The 26,811-nt window shown below is 39.6% G+C and overlaps 1 long non-coding RNA gene across 8 annotated transcripts in view; it reads right to left on the bottom strand.

The window, feature by feature from the left end:
• LOC137224064 (uncharacterized) overlaps positions 1-26,811 on the bottom strand; it is a 273,848-nt gene that overhangs the window by 221,642 nt on the left and 25,395 nt on the right. For 6 of the 8 annotated variants that reach the window (XR_010943211.1, XR_010943210.1, XR_010943209.1 and 3 more), the window contains exons 1-2: positions 26,013-26,271; positions 11,432-11,535 (exon numbers count right to left, since the gene is read on the bottom strand). This is a non-coding gene — a long non-coding RNA (uncharacterized lncRNA). Of the gene's footprint in view, positions 1-11,431; positions 11,536-26,012; positions 26,272-26,811 lie in introns of those variants that run through there. The other 2 variants (XR_010943207.1, XR_010943213.1) reach the window with 1 other exon arrangement.

The following is a 26,811-nucleotide window of genomic DNA, read 5'->3' as shown; positions in this document are numbered from 1 at the left end:
TGAAAAAAAAAGGTCCATGAAAAATGATTGGATTTGGATGTCCCATTATTCCGTCAACCTGCAGCTGAGACAGATTGTACTTACTCAGTAAGAAGAGTCTTAAAGGTATTTTGTTCTGGAGTCTGTATTTACAAAGCACGTTGATGCCTTGATATAAAAATACTCGGAAAGCAGACGCCTAGCCATATTCCCACGATGTGTGCAAACCCTTGGATAATGCAGAAGTGAGTTTATAACAAAGGGACCACCCTTTGTTTCCCTCTCCGTAAGTCTGTCACTCTTGCTTTCATGCTGCTTCCTCTGAAGTCTTTTCATAATAGTCTTAACAGTCATGTCAACATACCACTTTTTAGACATTGTTTAAGAGGCACTACTATTGGAAGACTGTATTCAGAGGAGAGGTTGTTGCCCTGCCCCTCACATCCCTTGGATAGAAAGTCAATAAAATCTTATTTTAACAAGAATTAAAACTAAAATATTTCATAGAATATTTTCACAAGGAATATTTCTTAAATCACCCCTGCTATAAAAATACTGCAGCTCACTCCATCAGGTCTTAATTAAAGGCAGACTTCTCCACACACTTTGAGGAGTAATTTGCCCAAGGTCTGCAGCTTTCTACATTATTCTAGCTCCAGCACAAAGAAAGCATTCTCCACTTGCCTCTTCCCAGTTGCATAATGGCTAAAAAACTAGTAAGACAATTGTTTTCAGCCCGAAGCTGGAAACTGTGTTTTATTGAATTATAAAAACACCCAAGCATTACATCTTTTTGACAAAGTCAACAGTTCCTCTCTAGTTAGCAAAACAAATGGCACCTTATTTAACTCAATAGACGTTACACTTGAAATCCACCTGCCTGTTCACACTTTCTTCTTAGGGTTTGAAATTATGCAAATCCCTAGAGAATTTTTCTTGTTCCGGAAAAATGAAAACTTAAGCATACAAAAAACTGCAGAATCACTCCCAAAATAATTCTATATGAAGTATTTTTTAAATTCTACTGCAAGGTACTCATGGGACTCCAAGAACATTTAAATCGTGGCCATAAACATCTCAAGAACCATGGCCTTCCACAAAGAAGAAAAAAAGAAAAATCAGCATCAATGTCATTGCATTATCATTGCTGGGATGCTCAGAGGTTTAAAAGGAAAAGAGAAGACTCAAAATGTCCCCTAAAAGCTTCTGTAAACACACTTTTATAATTTAATCCCATTTGTTCTCACTTTTCTACTTGTGGCCTAATAATGATATAATAGGATCTGGATACATCATTCATCAAAGTAACAGGTAAATGTTTTTTCATGAACATGACCTCACACATGGTACAGCAGGAGCTCACCACTTTCTGAGTCTATGTGCGTCAAGATTTTTTAATTTAACTATTAGAATATTATACTCTGGTGTCTTCTATAGATCATGAGTGTTCAAAACACCTGGAAATGGTGTTCTCTAGGATGTTTTCCAGAAAAGCTGAAGGTCCAGTCCTAGATACCTCTAAGAGGAGTTTGTTGGTTAAGATGTACATTTACAGCTTTTGCAAGGAGTCAATAGTCCACGTTTCCTGGGACACCACCGCGTTAGAGCTGCAATAAGCAAGTCTAAGAAGGTGATTTCTCCCAGGATCCATAGTCAGTGTTTTAAAGTTTCCTTTCTTTCCTTCAGCCAAAATTTGAGAAATTTTATACGCCCTTAAATGTTGCAGATGAAAAAGTACCACTAAAAACAGCACAATGGGAAGCATTGGAAAAGACTTTACTAAAAGGAAGTCAAATAATGTTATGGGTTGGGGAAAGCTGGTCTGTATAGGCCACCTACTTGAGCCAGAACAGCATTCTTTTGAGCAAGAGCTGTTACTTTCTTCAGAATCACGTCTGTGTGGTTCTAACAACAGACACATGTGATCCATCCTAGTTCCACACTGGCAAAGCAGGTTTGAACTAAATAAAAAGATGCCCACCTGTATGTGCCTCCCATCTAATACAACTGATTTCATGAAATCAAAAGCTGAAGGGAGCGCAAGTGAAACCAAGCCCAGTACTCGAACAACGTCATGGAACAGGTAGTGTCAGAAAATCTAGTAAAATAGATCAAAGACATCCTCTTTCTCTTCTCAAACTCACTACCATGGCCGTAAAAAAGCCAAAGCTTGTAAATTCAGAGAGAGAAAACAGAACAGGAAACAACGGTGGACCAAAGATGCCGACGCACTGGAAGAAGGGCAGTAGAAGGAGTGGTGGTGACCGGAACGGCTGATGCAGGAGTGGCATCCCCAGGAGGAAGTGTGACACTCCTGACGAAGATGAGAGGGGCCCAGGAGCTGAAGCATTAGCTATTGATGGTGGGACTAAGGTGTGAGGCTGACACCAGAAGACCCGCTGAAAGTCTGTATTGGAAGGACCAGGTAACTTCCTCCACTTTGTTGATCAGGGCAAGCAGCCCTCCTTTCCCATCCATCCACACTGCACTGCGTTGACCAAAGGTATATTCCCTGGAGGCGTTCAATCAGAAAGGCTTCAGGTTTGGAAACGTTGGCTAGAATGAGTATGGAGAGACTTGGGGCTGGAAATGAGATTAAGTGAAGTCTGCATAGAAAATTGTAGGACTTCATTGTCTTCTCCCCTTCCCTGGCCCTGATTTCAAATGCTGGGACCCAGAAATATATCTACCATGTAGGCGAGTAAAGGACTCCTCTCTGGAGAAATTAACCAGCCATAAAGAAAAGAGCTAGAGTCATAGACACGAAGAAGTGTCCTAATCAAAAAGGCAGTTCAACCCCCGAGTCAAGCTCCAGGAATAAGAGCTGTTAGAAAACAAGCCCTTCCCAAAGACGGAGCATGTCCCATCAGAGAGGGAGTAAAAGAATGGTGAAGAGCTCAGACTCCGGAGACAACTATCTAGATTCAAATCCAAGCTTCCCATCTGCCTGTTGGCCTTGTGCTAATATTTAACGTCCCAGTGCCTCTGTTTCTTCATCTGTAAAATGGAGATAATAATGGTTTCTTCCTTATGGTTATTGTTGTTGAGATACGTATTAGTTGGGCACCCACAGACCGGGTGGCTTAAACCAGTGGTCCCCAACCTTTCCGGCACCAGGGACAGGTTTCATGGAAGCCAGTATTTCCACGGGGGGCATGGGGCGTGGGGGAGGATGGCTCAGGCGGTGATGCGAGCAATGGGGGAGCGGCAGAGGAAGCTTCACTCGCTCGCCTGCAGCTCACCTCCTGCTGTGCGGCCCAGTTCCGGTCCAGGCTTGGGGACCCCGGGTTTAAACAACAGAAACGTATTGTTTCACAGTTCTGGAGAATAGAAGTCCAAGGTCAAGGTTTCAGCAAGGTTGATTGCCTCTGAGGCCTCTCTTCTTAGCTTGGAGATGGCCACCTTCTCTCTGTGTCTTCACATGGCCTTCCCTCTATCTGTGTCCATGTCTTAATCACCTCTTCTTATAAAGACTCCAGGGCTTCCCTGGTGGCGCAGTGGTTGAGAGTCCACCTGCCGATGCAGGGGACGCAGGTTTGTGCCCCGGTCCGGGAGGATCCCACATGCCGCGGAGCGGCTGGGCCCGTGAGCCATGGCCGCTGAGCCTCCGCGTCCAGAGCCCGTGCTCCGCAACGGGAGAGGCCACAGCAGTGAGAGGCCCGCGTACCGCAAAAAAAAAAAGAGAGAAAAACGATTCCAGTCCTATTGGATTAGGGGTCTACTCAAATGCCCTCATTTTAACTTAGTTACCTCTTCAAATACAGTCACATTCTATGACCCGTATCACCCATAGAGCAAAGTATAATTACTCAAGTACTGGTACTGTTTCATTGTGTTTTTTCTTGCAGTACACGGGCCTCTCGCTGCTGTGGCCTCTCCCGTTATGGAGCACAGGCTCTGGACGTGCAGGCTCAGCAGCCATGGCTCACGGGCCCAGCCGCTCCGCAGCATGTGGGATCTTCCCGGACCGGGGCACGAACCCGTGTCCCCTGCATCGGCAGGCGGACTCTCAACCACTGCGCCACCAGGGAAGCCCACCGGTACCGTTTTTAAGCTAGCTTTTCTCCTCAGAAGGGTGTGATTATTTATTATATTTCTATTATATGAAGAGTTTGAAGCCTATATGCTATTTGCTGCTGAATATTTTTAAATCTTCAAAAATTAATAACTGTTACACTAAAGGAGAACTTAAAATGCGAGTCTGAGCATGTCACCACCCCGCTCAACATCCGTCCAAGGCTTTCCACACAGCTTATCAGTTACATTTAGAAGGGGATGAGTGCTATATGTCCTCATCCACACAGCTGCATTCCCCAGTGGTGTGCTGGAAATGTTCAGAAGAATTCTGCCACTTGTATTAGCAAATGTTTAAAGAAGTTGTCAGCAAACATGTATAAAAACATACTCACTGATAAATGCTTTGAGAAAGAAATTAATCAACTTCCTTTTTCTGTCAAACTTTTCTCATGGGGAGTTCTGTTAAAGAACCATGCCAGTGAAAAGAGAAGTGAACTAATATGTCTAGTCCAGTCTACTCTTACCTTTAGGATAATTCGTACAAGAAGAACTACTCTCAGGAAAACATTTTGTTCAGAAAGCACCCTCTCCTCTTATCCAAACTGCCTGAGGTATCAAAATCATCACGCGGATTTTAACACGTTATCCATCTCTACCAGTTCTTTAAGGACATCAGTGTAAGCAATGAATCACTGTAGCGCTTGATGCCTAGAATTTCTGAAACAAACCCTCCCTTGGATGGCGCATCCCAGCCCTGTGGAGTGGGAACGCCTTTAAGACTTGGGGTTATTTTGTAAAAGAAAAATCAGGACATATCCTTGTTCATGTATTACTTTCAGTGTCTGGGTAATGAGAGCAGTACCTAGGGTAATATTTATGTAAAAGCACAGAGGTAATACTCACATGGGTACCAGGTTGTGGGATGATCCACAGGAGACACATCATCTCATTAGCACAAGTCTCCCTAATCCTCATCGAAGCAGAATTCATTGAATCCTCACTTGTTTACACTGTGTCATTATTTTCTCTCTTAAGCTGCATAGCAGTCAATTCAAATCCTTGCCATGCCACTTACCGTTGTGCAACCATGGGAAAGTTACTTAGCATTTCTGTGCCTCAATTCTTCCCATCTGTACAATGGGAATAATCATATACTTCTCTCATAAGGTTGTTAGGAGAATTGAAGCATTCAATAAAAATTCACTACTGATTGTGTTTGTGTCTCTCTTTCCCACCGTGATGACTTAGGGGAAAAAAAGGAATTCAGAAGAACCAAATAACACTCACCAAGCATTTACCTTACACACCTATAACACAATCATTTCTTATAGAAAGGTAGTTCCAAAAATTCCAGTTCTGGTGACATTTTAACTGGGCCCTAACGATGCATGCTTAGAAATGCATAAAGGACAATACCAGCACAATCAAAGGCTTTGTTCTTAAACCCCCCTTCAACCTGTCTATGTTTATTTCCTTTGGACCCTAACCATTATGTTTTATTCTCTCGCCTCTCCTACTGGGCTTTTCATCTTGATTCACCTTTTGAACTACCTCCTGGCTCATGAATGTTGCATTTCTTTCCCAAAACTTTCCCTAGCTTGTGGCTTCCTGGAATGGTGTCTCATTATTTACTGTCATCCTTTGGTACTGACCCAGAACGCTTTCCCTTCAGGGCTTCCCACCAACTGCTGTGCCCCTCCTCCTGCTGTGTAGGGCCCTGACTGGCATGACTCTCTTCTCTCCCTGCCAAAACCAGGAGGGGACAGCCACGACTGCCAATATGTAAACGAATGTCAACCAGCATGGGAAAGTAAAATGCAAAATTAATAAGAATAATCTTAGCAGATTATGCTTTGGAGATAATTCCCCCAAATATTCTTTTTAATTTTTAAAAAGGGGCAAGAGGAACATAAACTTGGATAGACCTTACAGTATCCAAATATTGAAGACAAGACTAAGAGTGTTGAGAATTCCAGACTCTTGTGAATCTGCTATTCTTGTGCAGTGTAAACAGCAGAGACAGTAGGACCTGGCAGACACAGATTAAATTCAGATTCTGTCGCTAAATAGCATAAGACTGAGACTTTGACCTATTACCTCTCATCTGCATAATATGTTTAATAATATCAACCTCACAGGAATGTTGTAAAGATTAAAGACAATATAGATCAATTGGCCAATAAAGATTTCTTGAGAGATGAGTGCTGAGAGTGCCCTTGAATTAGCAAGGAAGTCTTGGCACTTCCCTGATGGCCCAGTGGCTAAGACTCTACGCTCCCAATGCAGGGGGCCCGGGTTCGGTCCCTGGTCAGGGAACTAGATCCCACACGCCAAAACTAAAGATCCTGCATGTGGTAACAAAGATCCCACATGCCACAACTAAGACCCGATGCAGCCAAATATATAAATAAATATTTTTAAAAAGAAAAAGAAAAGAAAAGGAAGTCTCTAAAAGAGTGGAATTGAAGCAGGAGCTGTCAGGAGAGACTGGGGATGGGGAGGTATGGTGACTTGGGTATTACTTTGGCTTATTGATGGTGGGTAACAGTTATGCAATGGATAACCTTTTGTTTAAAAAAATTCCTGAGACCTATGTATTAGCAGCTGAGAAGGTATTTCCTTTTCTCTCTGAGTTAATTTTTACAACTTTTTATAACATAAATGAATAAATTCAAGAGAAAATATATGAGCTGGAAGAAGGAAAAACCAAGCGTCTCAGCCAACTCTGTCCCATCCGGTGGTCCCGAGGGAACTCTGGGACAAGGAGAATAAATCATGTTTGTCCCTCATATGCACAAAAACTGATGGAGTCCTGCCATGGAACCTATTTGTATTGGATGAGAAACTATACTATTAAAACTTTCACCTGAGCTAGAAAAAGTGAAGTCTGAATGTAGATATCATTTTGCTTCAAACATACAGACAGGTTTTGAATGGAAAACAAAGTTGCTCTGCTTTAGAAAAGGAACTGAAATTTGGGGATTGGAAACTGCCAATGGAACAGAAAAGAAAGGACTTGGGAAACAGTATGGACTTAATTGTGTCCCCCTCCCTCCAAATTTATATGTTGAAGCCTTAAACCCTCAGAATGTGACTGCATTTGAAGATAGATCTTTAAAGAGACAATTAAGTTAAAATGAAGCTGTTAGGGTAGACATTAATCTGTTCTGACTGGTGTCCGTATAAGAAGAGGAGATTAAGACACAGAAGAGACACCAGGGATACATGTACAGAGGAAAGGCCAGGCTAGGACACAGGGACAAGATGGCCATTTGCAAGCCAAGGAGAGAGGCCTCAGGAGAAATCAAACCTGGAAGCACCTTGATCTTGGACTTCCAGACTCCAGAACTGAGAGATAATAAATTCCTGTAGGTTAAGCCCCCTAGTCTGTGGTATTTTGTTATGGCAGCCTGAGCAAACTAATATGAGACAATATAGGGAAAGGACAGGAGAGGGAGGGTGTGGCTATGACCAGAAGTGAAGGCAGCAAGCCAAAGGAGAGATAGCCAGTAAGGAATGGTGGATGGATGACCAGTGGAGGCCATGGTAGAAAAATGATGACTCGTTAAATTTTAACTTTTGGCTTGCAGTCAGTAATAATGTAATTCCACTGTACAACTTCAAAGCTTCAGTGTGGTCTGCTAAATACAAATATGCCTTGTGTTATTGCTATTTTGGTCAGTGAAGGAATGGGGACAGAGTTCAGAATGGAGAAAAGTGATTTAGAAAAAGGATTGCAGTTTCGAGAATCGAGAGAGAGGTAAAAACTAAAAACTGAGCAGATCCAGATATCGGAACAAGAGGAGACAATGGAGATTTGATGACATCCAAACAGCTGCTCCTGGAGTTGCTGGCATAACCAGACAGTACTGAATGAACGCCCTGTGAGAAGGTAGGTTTCCACCCTTAAGGGCCCAGAGGCATTGTGGAGTGCCTAGAAAGTGAATCTTAAGTAGGTATGAAAAAAGGAAAATGTCTAATAGGTAGTTACCATTTGGCATATTACTTTACACAGAATCTCATATTAACCCAAGACAGTTAAATAGACCCACTGAGACTGAGCTCAGATTCCTTCTGAAAGGTTCCAATGAAGTAAATAGTCAACATTGTGCCACTATAGCATTGGCAGAAAACAGGCGCTTAGGTGATGTGTGTTGCATCTCTGCTCCTAAATTTAATAGCAAGTAGCCCTGATTAGACTAGCGTCTCAACACTCATCTTTGTCTTGACAGATTGCCACATAATCGATAATAAATATCCTAGTACACTGATGTGAAAGATAGTGAAAAGAATGCAAATGGACTGAAAAGATTCTTGCACATTCTAAATGTTTCAGTACCTCTAAAGCACACACAATTAGATAACTGTCTCGTCTAACACGCAAAACAGTACTGTGGAACAGACTACTAATTTTACACTTTCTTTCTCCAGCCAGCTAAAGAAGGATTTCTACATAACAGGAATAGAATTTTCTACCTAATGACCAGTTTTTTTTTTTGGTTTTTTTTTTTGGCCGTGCCAGGCTGCATGTGGGACCAGGGATTGAACCCGTGCCCCCTGCATTGGAAACGTGGAGTCTTAACCACTGGACTGCCAGGGAACTCCCTAGTGACCAGTTTCAGAAGAAGAAAATTTTTATTATTGAGTTTTGCCTTTAGTAATTACTATCCTAAACAACCGGCTTTGGGGGGCTCAAGTACTGCTCTTGTTATAATTGTAGTCTTGGTCAGTTTCAGTTAGGTTTTCCAGGGTAATTCCTAATTTGTAAGATTGGGATTTGGACTGCACAATTTTTGTCAAGTCAGCAAAATGTACACATATGTTGTGGTGAAGGTTTCATCTTCCTAAGGCTACGCTTACGGGCAGGAAAAAAACAAAGTTCGCCAACAAATAACCTGTCATTATCACTTGGTCGTAGAATTTCCTAGGCTTCTGTTTTACTACTTAAACAAGAAGTTAAAGAGACAAGAGTTTTCTTCACAAACTTCACATATTTGAAAAAAACAATTGCATAAATTAGAACCCAAAATAACTGCTTGATACCTTCTTGCTTAGCTCCAAGTTACTTTCCAAATTATTATACCTTATAACAGGGAGCAAATTCCTTTACAAAAGAGTGTGCTACCCATGATTTTCTAAAACGACAGCTGAATTTGAAGATAAGGATTATGATAATGACACTATGAACACAATCCACTATTTTAATATATTTATCATTACACGACGTTATGTTGTACATTTATTTGTTAAGTTTGTAGTAGTTAGCCTTGACATTAGAATTCAAACTCTTGGAAAGGCCAGCTTTGCACGGTCCACTGCAGTTTTGTTAACGGAATGAATGAATTCCTGACAGTTACTAGTATATGCTTAGGTATCACATTTCTTTTGTTCTAGAAAAATAATTAAATTAATTGCCCCATAAAATTAAGATACAAAATAAAATATTTCTCTCACTTCATGACTGTAAACTTTAACAGAATTAATCAAGAGATATTTCGTGACCACTTTGGGTAGTACATTACTACTCACTTACGGCTTTTCTCTCTAGTTTTGGTTTTCCATGATTTTCAAATACAAAGGCAAAAAATAGAAGACATAGTAATAAAGATGCGTGGCAAGATCACACTTCCCTCAAGATGACGAGATAACAAAAGGATACATTTTTCAAAAATAAGTGATTATCTTGTCTTGAACTTTAAGTATATTTTTAAATGGAAATGCATTCATACACTTCCATATACCTTATGAACAAAACCAAAGTTTAAGTAGAAATATCTTTAACTGACAATTATCTTTTTACGTTTCAGGCTTTCTAGTGATTAAGAAATCCTTTCTGTATTATCTGCATTGGACAGAGCATGCTAAATAATATGGATAAATCTACTGTGTCTAGTCAAGCAATACATTCCAGGAAAAAATGATTTTTAAAAACATTCTGACCAATTAAATTAGATGTAGTGGTCAGGCTCTCTTCTTCTTTTCTTTTTTTAGGGGGGGTCAGGGGATGTTGCTATGGCCAATGGTTTGGCTGGGTGATCAGGGACTCGGAAGAAACATGATTGGGAAATTGGGGACAAAGAAATTTGGAGAAGAGGTATGTGGATAGATTTACCAGAATAGCCAAAGATCATGAAGGTGTTTGTGTCCTACGTGAATGCTCACCAAAGGGTGACGCCAGCAGAGGAGGATTACAATAGTCAATAGGATATAGGATAACTTGTTCTGTGGACACCAGTCAGCCTCTTTCCCCAGCCATCACTGGAGTCACCCAGTGGGCTCATGAGCGAAGTGGCCACGGTGGCAGGGGTGGAGGTTATGCATGGGCTCAGCAACACAGACAGCCCCTCAACAAGGCCCACCTGAGTGGCCACAGCCACTCAGCAGACACCAGCACTGAGCTCCCTCATGGTCATGGTGCCATTCCCCCCGGGTGACCAGCCAGCTACCTGGCGTCTGGTTGATTACACTGGAACATTTCCATCATGGAAGGGGCAGTGTTTCGTCCTTGCTAGAATAGACACTTATTCCTGATACGGTTTTGTCTTCCCTAAGGCTCTCTTCTTCTGTGAACGTTCACTGAGTTCCAGTCAGACTGGCCTACAGCCTCATACTGACCTCATACACACCCCAGGTCTTTTCTTTTCTTGGAGCCTTTGTGCATGGTGTTCTGTCTCTCTGGACCATTCTTTTCTCTGCTTTTATAGCCAATTCCTGCTCATTCCTGCTTTTATAGCCAATTCCTGCTCATTCTTTAGATCCCAGCTTATACATCATCTCCTCAAAGAGGCCTTTCTTGACCACACCATCAAAATAACTTATTTGATATTACCACATCTTTTTATTTGGATTCATTTTTTGTATTATTTTTTCCCTTTTCTCCCACTCTCATCCAACTGAGAGGGAGAAGAGATGTTAATTACCATAAAAAAGAGCAAATTTAAAGCTCTATGGTACGTGAGGACATAGTGAAAAGTTGCCATCTATGATCCAGGAAGTGGCCTTCACCAGACACCAAATCTGCTGGTGCCCTGATCTTGGACTAACCAGCTTCTAACCAGACTGTGAAAAATAAATGTTTGCTGTTTATTAGTAAAAAAATAAAATAAAATAAAACTCAAAAAAAAAAAAGCTCTATGGTAATTTAGAGGAGAGAAATACTACTACTTTGAGGATGACCTAGAAAAATTGTGCAGGAGACATGCCGTTCCTTGCACATAGCGGGAGAGATGGCATTCCTTCGTGTCTAGGTGTCTCACGCAACCAGTGTGAACATCCAGGACAAAGGGAATAGCTGTTCCATTCGAGTCCAGCTTCCTCTCCTCTATTGTGATATTGCTGCCTATTTATCAAACCTCGCTGCCTTTACTATGTTCATTTTTCCTTCCTCTGTTCACAAACTAGTGATTGAAAAGAAGTTGTGAATAATCACATTTACCTTAGCTGCTCTGAGGCTTCATCCTTCTGAGTGTTTGCAAAATGGCACAGAGCCTCATCGTAGGAGGGGGTCCAGGAGCAGTGGTGTGGTAGCAATTCCACAGGCTATGTGAATAAAACCAGGAGAAAGACAGTGAGCTGGGCTTTGGAGCCCCCCCGACCCATCTCCCCTCTAGCCCAGGCACATAACGACTGTTCACCCTCACTGCTCTTACTTACAAACATGTGCTCTCATTTCTAGACTATAAATGTTGTTCTGCCGTCATCTTTAATAAATCTTCTGTGCTACTACTGCACACTTGAGAAGGTGAGAGCATTAAACTAGTCAAAAGCCATAGGTGTTTCCAAATTCTAGGGAGGAGGGATTGGGGTCAAAACATTTGCCTCAACATGGATGGACTTCAAGGGTATTATGCTGAGTGAAATATGTCAGGCAGAGAAAGACAAACTGTATGATATCACTTATATGTGGAATCTAAACAATACACCCAACTAGGGAGTAAAACAAAAAAGAAGCAGACTCACAGAGAACAAACTAGTGGTTACCAGTGGGGAGAGGGAAGCGGGGGGGAACAATAAATGGGTAAGGGATTCAAAAAAGGGAGTTATTATGGGATTAGAGGAAATCATGTACGTGAAACTTTAAAAATTGTAAAGCACTATAGAGTTTTAAAATAAATAGATAAAAAATTTTTAAAAAACATTGATGGTTGAGGTAAGTGAGGCTGTTGTTAGTAAAATAAAACAGAAAGTGGGAAAAAATGGCCTGCCTGCTACCTAAAGTGCCACAGGTAGGTAGATCAATGGGTTCACTGTGAAGAAGTACTACTCAACGCTTATGAGCTCAAAATCATAGATATATTGGGTGGGCCAAAGGATGCCTTCAGTTTTTAAGTAAAAATAAAAGACACATTTTTCATTTTCACCAAGAACTTTATTGAACAATGTATTCATCCTCTTGTTCCACTATCTTCTGCCATTTTTCAGGCAACTTCATAATTCCATCTTCCCAGAACTTTTTATCTGTTTGAGCAAAGAACTGTTCCAGGTGCCTTTTACAGTCTTCCAGGGAATTGAAATTTTTTCCATTAAGAGAATTTTGTAAAGACCCAAATCGATGGAAATGCAAAGGTGCAATGTCTGGTGAATACGGTGGATGAATCAGAACCTCCCAGCCAAGCTGGAACAGTTTTTGCCTGGTCATCAAAGAAACATGTGGTCTTGCATGATCCTGATGGAAGATTATGCATTTTCTGTTGACTAATTCCAGACGCTTTTTGTCGAGTGGTACTTTCAGTTGGTCTAATTGGGAGCAGTACTTGTTGGAATTAATTTTTTGGTTTCCCGGAAGCTCATAATAGAGTCCTCCCCTTCCAATCCCACCATCTACACAATATCACCTTCTTTGGATGAAGACCGGCCTTTGGTGTGGTTGGTGTGTCATTTCGCTTGCCCCACGATATCTTCTGTTCCACATTATTGTACAGTATCCACTTTTTATCGCCTCTCACAATTTGTTTTAAAAATGGAATTTTTCATTACGTTTAAGTAGACAATCGCATGCAAAAATATGGTCAAGAGTTTTTTTTCGCTTAACTTATGTGGAACCCAAACATCAAAGCAAGTAACATAACCAAGCTGGTGCAAATGATTTTCAGCACTTGATTCGGATATTTTGAGTATGTTGGCTGTCTGCCACATGGTATAACGTTGATTGTTCTCAATTAATGTCTCGATTTGATGGCTATCAACTTCAACTGGTCTACCTGAACATGGAGCATCGTCCAGCAAGAAATCTCCAGCACGAAACTTCATAAAACACTTTTGACACGTTCGATCAGTCAGAACACCTTCTCCATACGCTGCACAAATCTTTTCTTGCATTTCAGTTGTGTTTTTGCCTTCTTGAAATAATAAAGCATAATATGCCGAAAATGTTGCTTTTTTCTTCCATCTTCAATATTAAAATGGCTACACAAAGATTCATCAATTTTGATGTCTTTTTTTTTAATGCACACTGATATGACAGCTGTCACATACAATCTAACAAAATTGTTTTGAATGAAGTTAAAGACAACTAAGTGCTACTAGAGCCATCTTATGGGAAAAAAATGAATGAAATTTTTGGCTAACCCAATACTTCCCATCTTTTCCTAGAAGATTCATAGGGCCATCCCACACTGGCTTGTAAACTTGTTTCAGTCAGATGAGTTGGGAACACCAGCTTATTTGAGCCAGCAAGTATTAACTTTGCTCTAGAGGGGAAATTTATGATCATAAATTTCCCGAAAGCATGTGCATGGCTATTTACACGTTCCTAAACTTGAATGCGTTTACAGTGACATTTAGCTATTTTCTATTAAGTCTTTCATTTCCAGAGTTCTCATATGGGAAATCCTACATGGACCCGATCCACCATTAAAGTCACTCTAGCAGGACTTGGTCAGAACCTGCTACAAAACTGGTGTCTCAACCATGACAGTGATGGAATCCATGTCCACTCAAAATACAGCTGGCAGCCTTCATTGCTGGGTTGACATTTGTTAATATGAAGATTGGGACCTACACCCATCTCAAGGAAGGAAGACAGAGGGAGAAAGGAAAGAGGAGAAGGAGGGAAAGAGAGAGAAAGTTTCTATCAATTGTTTTCTATCGAAACACTTTTTTCAAGTTTCATGTACACTTCTCATAGAAAAGGTGATGTTGCCCAATTAAGACATGTGCTGTTTCCCTAAACAGTTCATAATTTTCCATCTGTAAAAAAATGTCATTTGACTTAAGTGAGCTAAAATTCTCAAGAAACAGAGGGAACCTCAGCTGAATGTTAATCACAGTTTCAGACCTACTATTTCCCAATATACTGTCCAGCTGAATGTGGTGACTTTATTTTGCTGCAAATTCCCCAATCCCAGTTATTCTGCTTTCTCTGCTACTATAACATACAGTCACTTTTCTCTTCAATATGTATGTGCAGAAAGAAATTTCATTTTTCAATGTTTTAAATGTTTTTCTATTGCTGCCTATTCATCAAATCTCCCAACTGTCAATATAGTATTTTTTTCGTCTCCTTTGGCTTGTAAGATAGAAATTATAAACCAGCTGATTTCCTACATCTAATATGGTATATAACTTTATGCATGTATCTAAAGAGTATTTTCCATACTTTGAATTTAACAGAGCTCTAAAGTCACAGGTATCATCTCTGAGCGATAATAGTATTTAACTTTTATTGAGTGTTAACTGAATTCCAGGTGCTGGTCTAAGTTGTATGTGTATGCACATGTTTAATCCTCACTACAGCGTTCTGAAGGAGGTGCTGTTTCTGTCCCTATTTTACAAAGGAAGCCCAGAGAGGTTAACTAGCTTGTTCAAGATGCCTCAGCTAGGAAGTGATCAAAGCAGGCTAACGGCAAAACCCTTGCTCTTAAGGATAACGGTACACTGTACAGCAATAACGCCTTGGGACTTTTAAGAAAGGTGCTTATATTTGATTCCAGAAAGCAGTGAGCCCATCTGTGACTTCCATAAATTCTAGTTCTAGGTTTGACTTGCCTAGCAGGTCAGCTAATAAGGCCCTTAGCTCACAAGATGGAAGGTAAATTTTCTGGAGTAGGGAGTTTTACACATACACAAACCAAGGCGATATGCTGGCCCCTCACCTCCATCAGGTTTGTGCCACTGCTGCCTATCTGTCAAGCTCACTGCTTTCACTATGACAGATTTTTCCTTCCCTTTGCTGGCAAACAAAGAGTTCACTGAGAGGTGGTGATTATTAGTATTTACAATAGCTATCGCAAACATCGTTTCCTATATGCCTATAGCTTATGATTTCATGCAAATATCTGAAATGTGTTAACGAACTACAGCGTTATGAGTAACATTTCTGAGAAAATAGATTTTTTAATCCCCCTTTAATCAAAGCTATTGCCTTTATGTCCGAGAGGACAGTTACATTATCTGATTCCATGTCATCTTCCTTCCTTCCCATCTTCCCCTTATCTCTAAACTCCTTTTTTTCCCCATTTCATTCTGCCTTTCTTTATTCTCTTTTCCTGTACAGATTCATTTTAAGAATTATTGACCTAGAAATCATGGCCTCTCCCCTCCACTAAAAAAAAAAAAAAAAAAAAAAAAAAAAAAGGAAATTGTCTGTGTTCCTGGAGAAAATAACAGAAAACTTGGTTTGAGGCAAAGGGCAGGTTCATGCTCTACTAGCCAAACATTCTTAGGAATCGTCTGCTCTGGAAGACCCTGAGCAGCCTCTGATCTTTGAAAAAGAGAAAGCGTTAGTGCTAAAGGAACAGTTGCTCATTTGTTTATTTGAAACACCCTGAAGACGATGTCAAGGAGAAAGAAACATGGATCTTTGATCTTCTGATATTCTCCTAAAACTTTCCATGTTCCCTGTATCGAGCAAGGTCTATCCAGAAAACCAGAAACCAGTACACATAACAGGAAGATTTCAACACAGGGAATTGATACCATGGAAGATGGAAGTTCTGAGATGCCATATAGGCTCCATGAGACAACACCATCGGGGCCACTGCCCTCCCAAAACCAGAGAAGAGAGTGGGAATGGTACGAGAGCCCAGGGCCTGGGGCCACCAGGGGAAGGCTGAGGCCAGAAGGAGGGCACAGGCACTGTCAGAGATGCTGCCTGACGCAGGGAGAGAGAAGGAGAAATCCCAGGCTGCCCCCTTCTTCCTGCCTGCCCATCTCCTGTCAGCACCATCTATTGACTGAAACGGGCCGAAGGCAGGCGGAGTGGGGGCTTGGGAGCGCAGCCTACGGGGCCATTCCCTCTGATCCAGAGCTGAGCCCAGCGGATGAGAGGACTGGAGCTGACAGCAATCAGGACAAGGATGGCACACTCCCGTTCGCTCCTCCTCTTTTCCCCACCAGAGAGCTGTTACTCAATCTACAAGAGTGGAACTTTAGAACTCATGCAGTAATTGGTCGGCCATCCAATTATGTTACATCATCGAGATAAACTTCAAGGAATAATGTGTTTAAAACAGCAAAAAAAAAAAAAAAAAATCTACTAAATCAATGTACAAAGGATCTTGACACAAAGCTCCGTCTCCGGGACGTTTATTGAAATTTAGCTGCAAGCTAGTTCCTTACTGAGTTTTGCTTTTCTGTTTTCCTGGAATATAGTCATGAAGTCAAATCTGGCTAACTTAGGCCAGTAAATCACATTCTCCAAAATTACATTACTTCTTTATACTTCCACAGAGAGATTTCAGCGACTCTTTCAGAAGAGTAGAAAAGATGATGAAGACTCAAAGAAAATAATGCAAGGTTTGGACTCTTTAAAACTTTTTTTAATTTCTCAATTTTCAGAAAAATATTCTAGTCTTAAGCATTCATTATAGCTTATAATTTAAAAAACCTTAAGGTATGTTAAAAATGACCCCAAAACACTAAATTCAAATTTAACTGGACTTCCTATATTTTCCTTTGCTAAATCAGGTAACCCCATCACAGGATTAAATACAAATTTCTGTTTTATCATGGTTTTAAAAATGGCTTAATTACCAGACATACTGAGTAGAGATGGCCACCCAATAAGATTAGCCAGGAATCAACAGACAAACTAATATCTATCATTCTTATAAATAATTTTAATAAGTTTTCTGAACTTATTTAGTTTAGTGTTTATTTTAAACAATTTACTTTAGAAATAAACAAATCATCCAATAAATAAATAGGAAAAAAAACTGTGACATTTAGGAAAACTATGTTTTGAGTCCTGATCCTATGATTAAGTGAACATACGCCATTGGAAAGCCATTTATCCTCTATAACTTTATAAAATGATCCTAGCTCCTTTTTCTTGGAAGAAAACAAAGACCTAGATTAAACTATGAAAGCTCCTTTATGCCCATTCCTCTCTCACTCCCTTCCATAGAAGTAATCACTGCTATAGTATGAATATTTTTGCCCTCTCAAAATTCATATGTTGAAACTTAATCCCCAGTATGTAGGTATTAGGAGATAGGGTCTTTGGGAGGTGCTTAGGTCATAAGGGTGGATCACTTGCGAATGGTACTGGAGACCCGAGAAAGCTCCCTCGCCCCTTCTGCTATGTAAAGACACAGCACAAAGATGGCCATCTATGAACAAGGAAGTGGGCTCTCACCAGACATCTAATGTGCAGCTGCCTGGTCTTGGACTTCCCAGTCTCCAGAACTATGAGAAATAAATGTTTGTTGTTTATATGCCACCCAGTCTATGGTATTCTGTTATAGCACCTTGAACAAAGACACTAATCATTGATCTGTATCATGCCCACCATTTTGTATGCATTTATAGACATACATGTATTTATGGACATGTCATTTTTTATTTAGAAAAATGAAATCATATTTCACACATTATACTGAGACTTTCATTTACGTCTTGAATGTCTAAAATTATTTATTTAATTTTACTAAATATAGATAATACACACAGTGGTGACAAGCAGACTCTAAAACAGCCTCTCTATGATCCCCAATTTCTGGTACTCGGGCCCTCGAGTAATTCCCTACCCTTGAGTGTGGGATGGCCTAACAACTTGTATTAACAAACAGAAGAAGGCAAAGGTAATTGGATGTCCCACAGAAGAGTAGGACGTAAAATTTTGACTTGCATTTTACTAGCAGACTCCTCCCACTGCCTTCTCAGTTGGCATGTTTTGATGAAGCAAGCTGTCATGTTGGAGAGGAACAAAGGCCTCCAGCCAATAAACAGCTAGGAACTGAGGCTCTCTGTCCAACAGTCCTCAAGGAGCTGAATCCTACCAACAATCATGTAAGCCTGGAAGTAGATCCTTCCACAATCCAGTCTTGAGATGAGACTCCAGCCTTGGCCAACACATCAGTTACAGCTCTGTGAAGACTATTCACACAAGGGACCCAGCAAAGCCATGCCTGGTTACCTGACCTACAGAAGCTCTGAGATAATAAACGTGTGTTATTTTAAGTTTCTAAATTTGTGGTAATAGTGCTACACAGTAATCGGTAACTAATGCACACATGATACAAAATTTAAAAGCTATAAAATTTATTTCTGTGAAAATTTAAGTCTCCTTCCCATCCTTGTCTCTAGCCAATCAGATCCCCTTCCCAGAGGCAAACACCATTACAAGCATCAATTCATATCAGCAATCTGAAAGCACTTTAAATGTTTAAAAGACATTAATAAAGGTAGTACGATCATTATTCATACTAAAACTCCAAGATTTACAAAAGATACTAAGATTTTGAGTTAGCAGAAGATGAGAACAGCAGGTATCATTACATAATTATCTCACAAGGGACTATATGGAAAGGGCAGGAAAAGTGACAGGTATCAGATGAGCACATGGCAGAAATTCCAAGTACTTTCACAAGATTGTGTCTAATGAGCTATTGCTCGTAAGCAGAGAGTTCCAAAGATCATTAAACACAACCTTAATACCATTGATTCAGTGTCCTATGCTGACTGTAAAGCAAGGCATTATCAGGATGAGTGAAAACAAACTAGAAAGCATTGTACTGCATGGTTCAAAGCCAGGTCCCTGTGTCTGACACCACACGTGGAATACCGTTCATCAGACCACAAAATGGCTTGATGTAGCCAGAAATGACAGTGTTGGAACTAGGGTGAGAGACTGACTTACATGCTTGAGTTAAAGAATAGGTTAAAAAAGGAAAGAGCTTTCATCTGGAACAGGAGTGAGCCCTTTTCTGTAAAGGGCCAGATGGTAAATATTTTAAGCTTTGCAAACCAGATGGTCTCTTTCCCAGATACTCAACTCTACTGTCGTAGCACTAAAGCAGCCACAGACACTACATAAATAAGTGGGCGTGGCCATGTTCCAATAAGATTTTATTTACAAAAGTAAGTAGTGGATCTGACCCAAGAGCTTGTTGACCCCGGATCTAGAAGGGTAAATCAAAGGATGAGTACAGCTGAAGTCTTTCAATTTGGCACCTGACTAAAAACTTAGATACCAAGAAAAAAAATCTCCTAGCTCATGCCAATTCCCATGCTGCTTTCTGAATACACTGATTTGACTATCATTGAAGATATCTTTATTTGTTTATTTTTATCTTTTTATCCAAGTATAGTTAATTTACAATGCTATGTAGTTTCTGGTGTACGGCAAAGTGGGTCAGTTATATTTATATTTATATATTCTTTTTCAGATTCTTTTCTTTTACAGGTTATTACAAGATATTGAATATAGCTCCCTGGCCTATACAGTAGGTCCTTGTTGTTTATCTATTTTTATATAGTCATGTGTATCTGTTAATCCCAAATTCCTAATTTATCCCTCCCCTCTCTTCCCCTTTGGTGACCATAACTTTGTTTCCTATGTCTGTGAGTCTGTTTCTGTTTTGTAAGTAAGTTCATTTGTATCATTTTTTAGATTCCACATATAAGTGACATCACATGATATTTGTCTTTGACAAATACCTCACTTAGTATGATACTCTCTAGGTCCATCCATGTTGCTGCAAATGGCATTATTTCACTCTTTCTTATGGCTGAGTAATATCGCATTATATATATATATATATATATACACACACACACACACACAATGTATATATGTGGTATATATATATTTACCACAGAAGATATCTTTTTTTATTTGAACCAAAACTGCTGCCATTTTTACTGATTTTCTGCCCATCTAGAACCTGAGTCGTCTTAGAACTAAAAGAGAACCACAAGTTAAGAACTGCCCCTCTTTTTCTCAATGCCCTGTCTTCTTACCATTCCTCTTCCAGCTGTTTGGGAGATTCTAGGACTAGAACGATAGTACTAGATTGGGAAATGCTATCTTTAATAGAGGTCTCCTATTTATCTTTTGGGATTCCTACTACCTGTTTTTTTTTTCAAAGATACTTTTTTATTAGCCAAACAAGTACCTACAATCCGTATTTTTAAACTCTATTGACTGAAATTAGTGTTTTTAAGCATTTGATACTAAAATTATGTTGCTTCAGGGCAACTAAATTTAATATTTATAAGTCCATGTCTAGCCCATATAACTAGACATTTTCTATTTTTGTGCTAAAGTTACTCAAACACTTATAAGTTTTATTAATTTCGTAGCATTCTTTTCCCAGATCGTTCAAATATGTATCGTGTATTTTTATGTTTCATGGATTTTTGTTTAAAAAAAAAAAAAATCCAGTCCTTCGTGTGAGAGAAAGAGCTACACACAGATAGCCGTATGTTCACACATAGCTGGTACAGCAGAATAAAATTGAACTGATTTTATTTCCCGGTCCTAGTTCTCCAGCTCACATGGTTGACACTCAGGATAGAAGACAGGACCACAAGAATTAAATGAGTTGCTCAATTTTATGAAACTACTATGAAGGTAAAATATATTTTAGGGGCTTCCTTGGTGGTGCAGTGGTTGAGAGTCCACCAGCCAATGCACGGGACACAGGTTCGTGCCCCGGGGAAGATCCCATGTGCCACGGAGCGGCTGGGCCCGTGAGCCATGGCCGCTGAGCCTGCGCGTCCGGAGCCTGCGCTCCGCAACGGGAGAGCCACAGCAGTGAGAGGCCCGCGTACCGGAAAAAAAAAAAAATATATATATATATATATATATATATTAGGAAAATAGACTTCCTGTGTATATGATTCTTATCCTTCTTCTTAAAAAGAAGTTAAATGTTTTCATTAATTTACATCCCCAAACTTTCAAAGATTATGAGATTTAAATGGAAGTGTATCACTTTCATCTTTCTAAATTCAGAATGCCATCATCTCTAAAATATAAACTGGATTCTTAAGTGACCAAGCTTGATGAAGCAAGATGTATGTTTGAAATCTTTCTAGAGGTTAAGACACCACAATTTCACTTGTGTCTGAACCAACTCCACATAAACAAAGTAAAGTGAAACCCCAGCCTGAGACGCTCTGGCACTGTCTAAAAGCGGGAAAAGGCCACCTTCCTGCTCCCAGCCTCCGCTTCCTCCCAACCGAGACGAGTGGGTGTTCCAGCTCTGCTGAGATGCCATACACGACTTCTTTCACTGCCTCACTAAGAACTCTGGCTCACCTCTGGCCAAGCTACGATCCACAGACCAAAAGGCAACTACGGTTTGGGGCATATCAGTGAGCTATACAAGCAAGTGTCAAAATTCCAACTCCCAAACATACACAGTTTCTAACTTAACCTCCTGTCTCCTCTAATTATGGTCACCTCCATAGCGGGAACCATGGTGAAATGTTTTAAAACTCTTCAAGTTTCCTAGAATTCACCACTTACACAATAGTTGATCTGGTAAAAGGCAACTGAGACTAAAATTAATCTGTAAACACATTCCTAGCAGAGAACAGAAGTCATCCAAAACTTTCAGAGAACACGACTTCAAGTTCTCAAATATAACTAGATAAATTGCTCTGAACTGCATCTCTACTCGCCTGTCTGCCCCTTGGTGAACACAAGGCCAGAAAACAAAAGGTGCCCAAAAGCCAGGTGGTCTAATTACGAAGTAGAAGCAAATGATGCCGTGTGAACAATCAGAAGCTGCAAGATCAATTTATTATTTATTGAGAGATAACTGTAGCCTCTCTCTCCTCACAGGCAAACTAACGTAACAACATTTAATGGAGCTGGCAGTATAATCAAGAAAGAACTCAGTTTCCCTGGTTTCCAACACTGGACTCTATCCACTAAAACCTGTATCAAGACTAATTCTCTTCTGGTAAAAGTGGGAAAAACAAAAACGGACGATCAAGAGAAACCTGGTAACCTAATCACTTAAGATATCTACTGGTACCACACACCGTCACCTTTTAGAACTGAGTGATGTACTTATTGTATAAAATAATCAACTCCGATTTTAATATATGAGAATTTCACAAGGACTAATTCAGTGCTTTAGAAATGGGGAATCAAAAATGAATAGAAATTTATATAGATAGGAATTATAAGATAGAAATCATATGTGTGTGTGTGTGTGTGTGTGTGTGTGTGTGTGTTATGACACCACAATTTAAATCCAGTCTCATGTGTCTAGTGATCTGGCACACAGATACTAACATTCAAAAACTATGGATTGAACATTATTATGTGCACAAGTTTACATTAAGGTAACACCTGCTATTATAACAGGTAACAGTGATATAAGGCAACAGAAGCATGTTTCTGGTTCATACACTATCCAATACCAGGGTTCCCAGTCAACAGATAGTTCAAGCTATCTCCTCCTTGAATTTCTGCCCTCCAAAAATGCTTCAGAGTCCTCTCCATTCAGCCAAATGGTGAAGAAGACGACTATGGAGGAGACACACTTAGTTTTTAGGCACTTCAGCCTAGATGTGAAACATATCACTTTATTTCACATTCCATTGGCAAGAGCTAGTCACATGGCCACACCCAGGTGCAAGAAAGGCTGGGAAATGTAGTTTCATCTGGGCAGCTGCTTCCCAGCAACTACTCTGAAGAATATGAATCTTCTGTGCACAGCCAGCAGTACCTACCACAATTATTACGGTAGATACTATAAGTACCAAATATAGTAAGACATAAGGCTAACCATGAAATACGCCTTTGTCTAGATTTTTGGACCTGTTAAAATATGATGAGCGATTCACTCAAAATTTAGCTAATCAAGACAACTAATATTTAAGGTCACTATATGTATTAAATATGAAGCTAACTATATTAACCCACAATCAGCAATCATGTATTTTGAATTGGTGATTCATAACAGTGTGAGACTAGGAGAGATGTACTAACATTCTCTCACATTGTGTCATGACCATACCACGACACTAGCTGGGTAGCATATGTGGAAAAATAAAGCCTTACATTTTTATTAGATTTGAACCTACTACAGACAAGATTATTGTCTCTTCTGTTTGTTTTGTTTTGTTTTTATTTTTATTTTATATTGGAGTACCTTTAACAATGTTGTGTTACTTTCAGGTGTACAGCAAAGTGATTCAGTTATATGTATACATATATCTATTGTTCTTGAAATTCTTTCCCCTTTAGATTGTTACATAATACTGAGCAGAGTTTCCTGTGCTTGCAAAGATTGAATATAATCATGTATATAGAAGTGACTGCAAGTAGATGGCTTCTATTATAATTAACTGAAAAATTAAGATCATAATACTGAATTCATAGATTGTTAAGCATATTAGACATAATATATACTTTCAAATCTAGTACATTATAGGTGTTCCATGAAAACATATATAATTCCCATTCTTGTTGTTATTATTTTGAATAGCTCTCCTTTTAATGAGCAAAGACAGAAGTTCTGGGCTTACTCTTTGTTACAATAGAAAAGGTAAACTACAAGGAAGGATTTCTTATGGAAAAAAACAAGCAGTAGAAATTTGTTAAGCATGAAATGGGTAAAAAGAGGAGAGAAATTGGTCACCAGCTCTGATTCTTGAATAATTTCATCACGAACAAAGTGAAATTAATAGGTTGTTTAAACCAATCTCATCCACAGATGCTTGGAAATGAAGACAAGTGAGTGTGGGAAAGAGAAGTCTAAAAACACCTCCAGATTATGGAGAAGCCTGGTGTTCCTGATCTGTTTGGCAACGAAACTGACTGCTAAAACCACAGGCGGCATTTTGCAGGAAAGAAACAAGCCAACCTTTTCAGTTACTTTGTCCTTGATCTCCTATTCTTGGTGTAACAGAATCTGAAAGAAATTCATGTGACCCATATTGAGAAAATACTTCTAGAAAACCCATTTTGGGGAGGTAAGAATATAAAATTCTCAGAACATCAAAGATTGACTTATTAGAGTCATACGTTGGGAGTGATTTCCCTCCTTTTTTAAAAAAAAAGGTTTTATTTTTATTAATATTATTATAAAAAGTACATTAATTTTTTTATCCATGATTTAAAATATAGCAAAACACACGAGTCCCATGCTGCTTTGATTGCTGTTGGATGGGAAGAAACACTTCTTGTTTGATGCCAATCTCAAAACACTCCTCCCTTCAACACCAGTGTAGACACAGGGTCTCCACCCTATGCCTTCTCTGTCCACATCCCACTGAATTTACTGTTAAACCACGCCCCCTTCACTCCATTGGCTGCACAAGTTCTAAATTTCTTAGTTGATTTTCATGAATAAATGGGTTCCAGGAGGGTAAGAAGGGTACCATTTTAAGAAAAAAATTAATAATTTAAGTCCACTTTAAAGAATCTATCATTTAAAGAATGTTAGAATGGCCTCAAAGTTAGTGATGATAATTTAACAAAGAAATACTGCTAGATTCTTGAGTACTGGCAAATAATAGCTATCAATATATGATATATGGACTCAAGCATAGTGCCCATGCATTATATTGATAAGCAAGAACTCTATGCTCAGAATTAGTTGCTATGGATGGAGGGTTGAGTGGTTAATCATTAACAATTTATTGAAGATTTATTTACTCTATAACAATTCTATGGGTCTAAAATGAAACTTTTTTTTTTGTTTTAAGTGATGTTAATGTTTCTGATAATAAGACCATTTTTTAAGACCATTTTTTAAATTTTGTTGACTAATTTATTGAGCAATGGGATAAAAAGTTTTACGGCGTATCTGTTTTGTATTTCTGAAATGTTCTACTTTCATGTCTGAACTTAAAAAAAAAAAAAAAAACCTTCTTATCTTCAACCCTTGTTTCCCTCTCTCTAATAAATAATTCCCTGCTTCCCTAGTCTATATATGATGAAATGATGAGTGGTAGGCTTCTTATTAGATATCATTCCCAACTTCTCTATGACAGATTGGCAATGGTACCAAGATCAGCTTTTTATCTGAACCTTGACTCGAGGGAAAAAATAATTATTTATAGAGCTTTAACAGTCGAAATAGTTTATTATACTTAATAAAATAGAAATATCCAAATAAACTAGAAGTCAGTATAATAAACTCCACCAAAACAGTTGGACACAAATTTTCCTATTATATGAGAATTTTCATGTAATTCGAGAAAAAAATATGTTCTTTGTGTTTCCACATATCCTCTTATAGTGCCTATATTTTATGATCACAACCCACTCTTCATTCCAGTTTAACAACTAAACTTTTTCCTTTCCACATACAAGATTTAGAAAGAATTTGATCATGGTGACCTTTTGATTTTAACAACCCAGGATTAACCTAATCAAGAATGGAAATAATGTGGAAATGCTACAGATCAAGCCTCTCTGATTCAAATCATTTAACACATTAATTCTGACAGCTGGAAAATCTTACTCAGAAAAAAATGCCAGCAGCACGTTTAATGACGAAAAGCAAGAAGCACGAGCCTCTTCAAAACTCAGAATGACGCACTATCCATCTCATACTTTACAGAACCGCCTCTATCACAAACCATTTTATCCTCTCATCTCTGAAGCATCCCAGACACGTTCTTTAACCATGAATTCACAGGCCTTTACTCTGCGTGAGCCTCGGAATCGGCAACCTCTCGAGCCAGCGCGGGAAACGGGGAAGGAGCCCATGGCGTTCACCTGGGTTTGCTGAAGACAGCGAAGCAGAAAAGAATGCTTTGCTTCCCTTGGCCTCTGTGTTCCCTGTTAATGTGTAGCGGGTCATTGTTGGGAAATATTTCCTCACCTGACGTTCCAAGAAATGGAGGACCTCACAGTTGTCTTATGGCTCAGTCATTAAACGCGTGAACGTTCCATCCTGCCGGAATCACTGACGGAACCAGGCTGTGGTCTGAACTCCTTCTCAGAAACGCTGCCACCATGTGGCACGTTGGCGCTATGACCGGAAGAGCCCTATAGGTCACGTGGTTCATTTCAACATGGCTGGGCTCCAGCAGAATGTATTCCTATAACTTCCTATTAAATCACTCCCGCAGGCGCAGAGTAAACCGCAGCGAATCCTGTGGAAATCTCGGGGTTTTTTTAGAATATGTGAACTTCCCTCCGCTACACTGACAATCTGACAGCTTAAGTGGGTTATGTGTTTAAAGGGAAAAAAACAGTTTTTAAGAGCAGAAATAAGAAATCTGTTTTTGCAACGTTATAACCCGTGTGCTTTGTATTTTATAGAGATAGCTGCCATCTGAATTATTAAAATGTGTGCTTAGAACCCACAAATAAACAATATCAATTCATCTGAAACACATACAATTTAAAAGAGATACATTTCCTCCCACCAAGTGTCTACAAACCTATGGATTCGTTACGTTAACACTACAAAAAATTATTCAACCGTATTTATATTAAAAGTAATACTTGGGGGCTTCCCTGGTGGCACAGTGGTTAAGAATCCACCTGCCAATGCAGGGGACACCGGTTCGAGCCCTGGTCCAGGAAGATCCCACATGCCACGGAGCAGCTAAGCCCGTTTGCCACAACTACTGAGCCTGCGTGCTGCAACTCCTGAGCCCTGCGTGCCTAAAGCC

The sequence above is a fragment of the Pseudorca crassidens genome, chromosome 4 (genome assembly GCF_039906515.1).
Source record: "Pseudorca crassidens isolate mPseCra1 chromosome 4, mPseCra1.hap1, whole genome shotgun sequence".
NCBI classification, from domain to species: domain Eukaryota; kingdom Metazoa; phylum Chordata; class Mammalia; order Artiodactyla; family Delphinidae; genus Pseudorca; species Pseudorca crassidens.
Note: the sequence above shows the minus strand (reverse complement) of the source record. Positions and strands in the feature narration are given on the sequence as shown.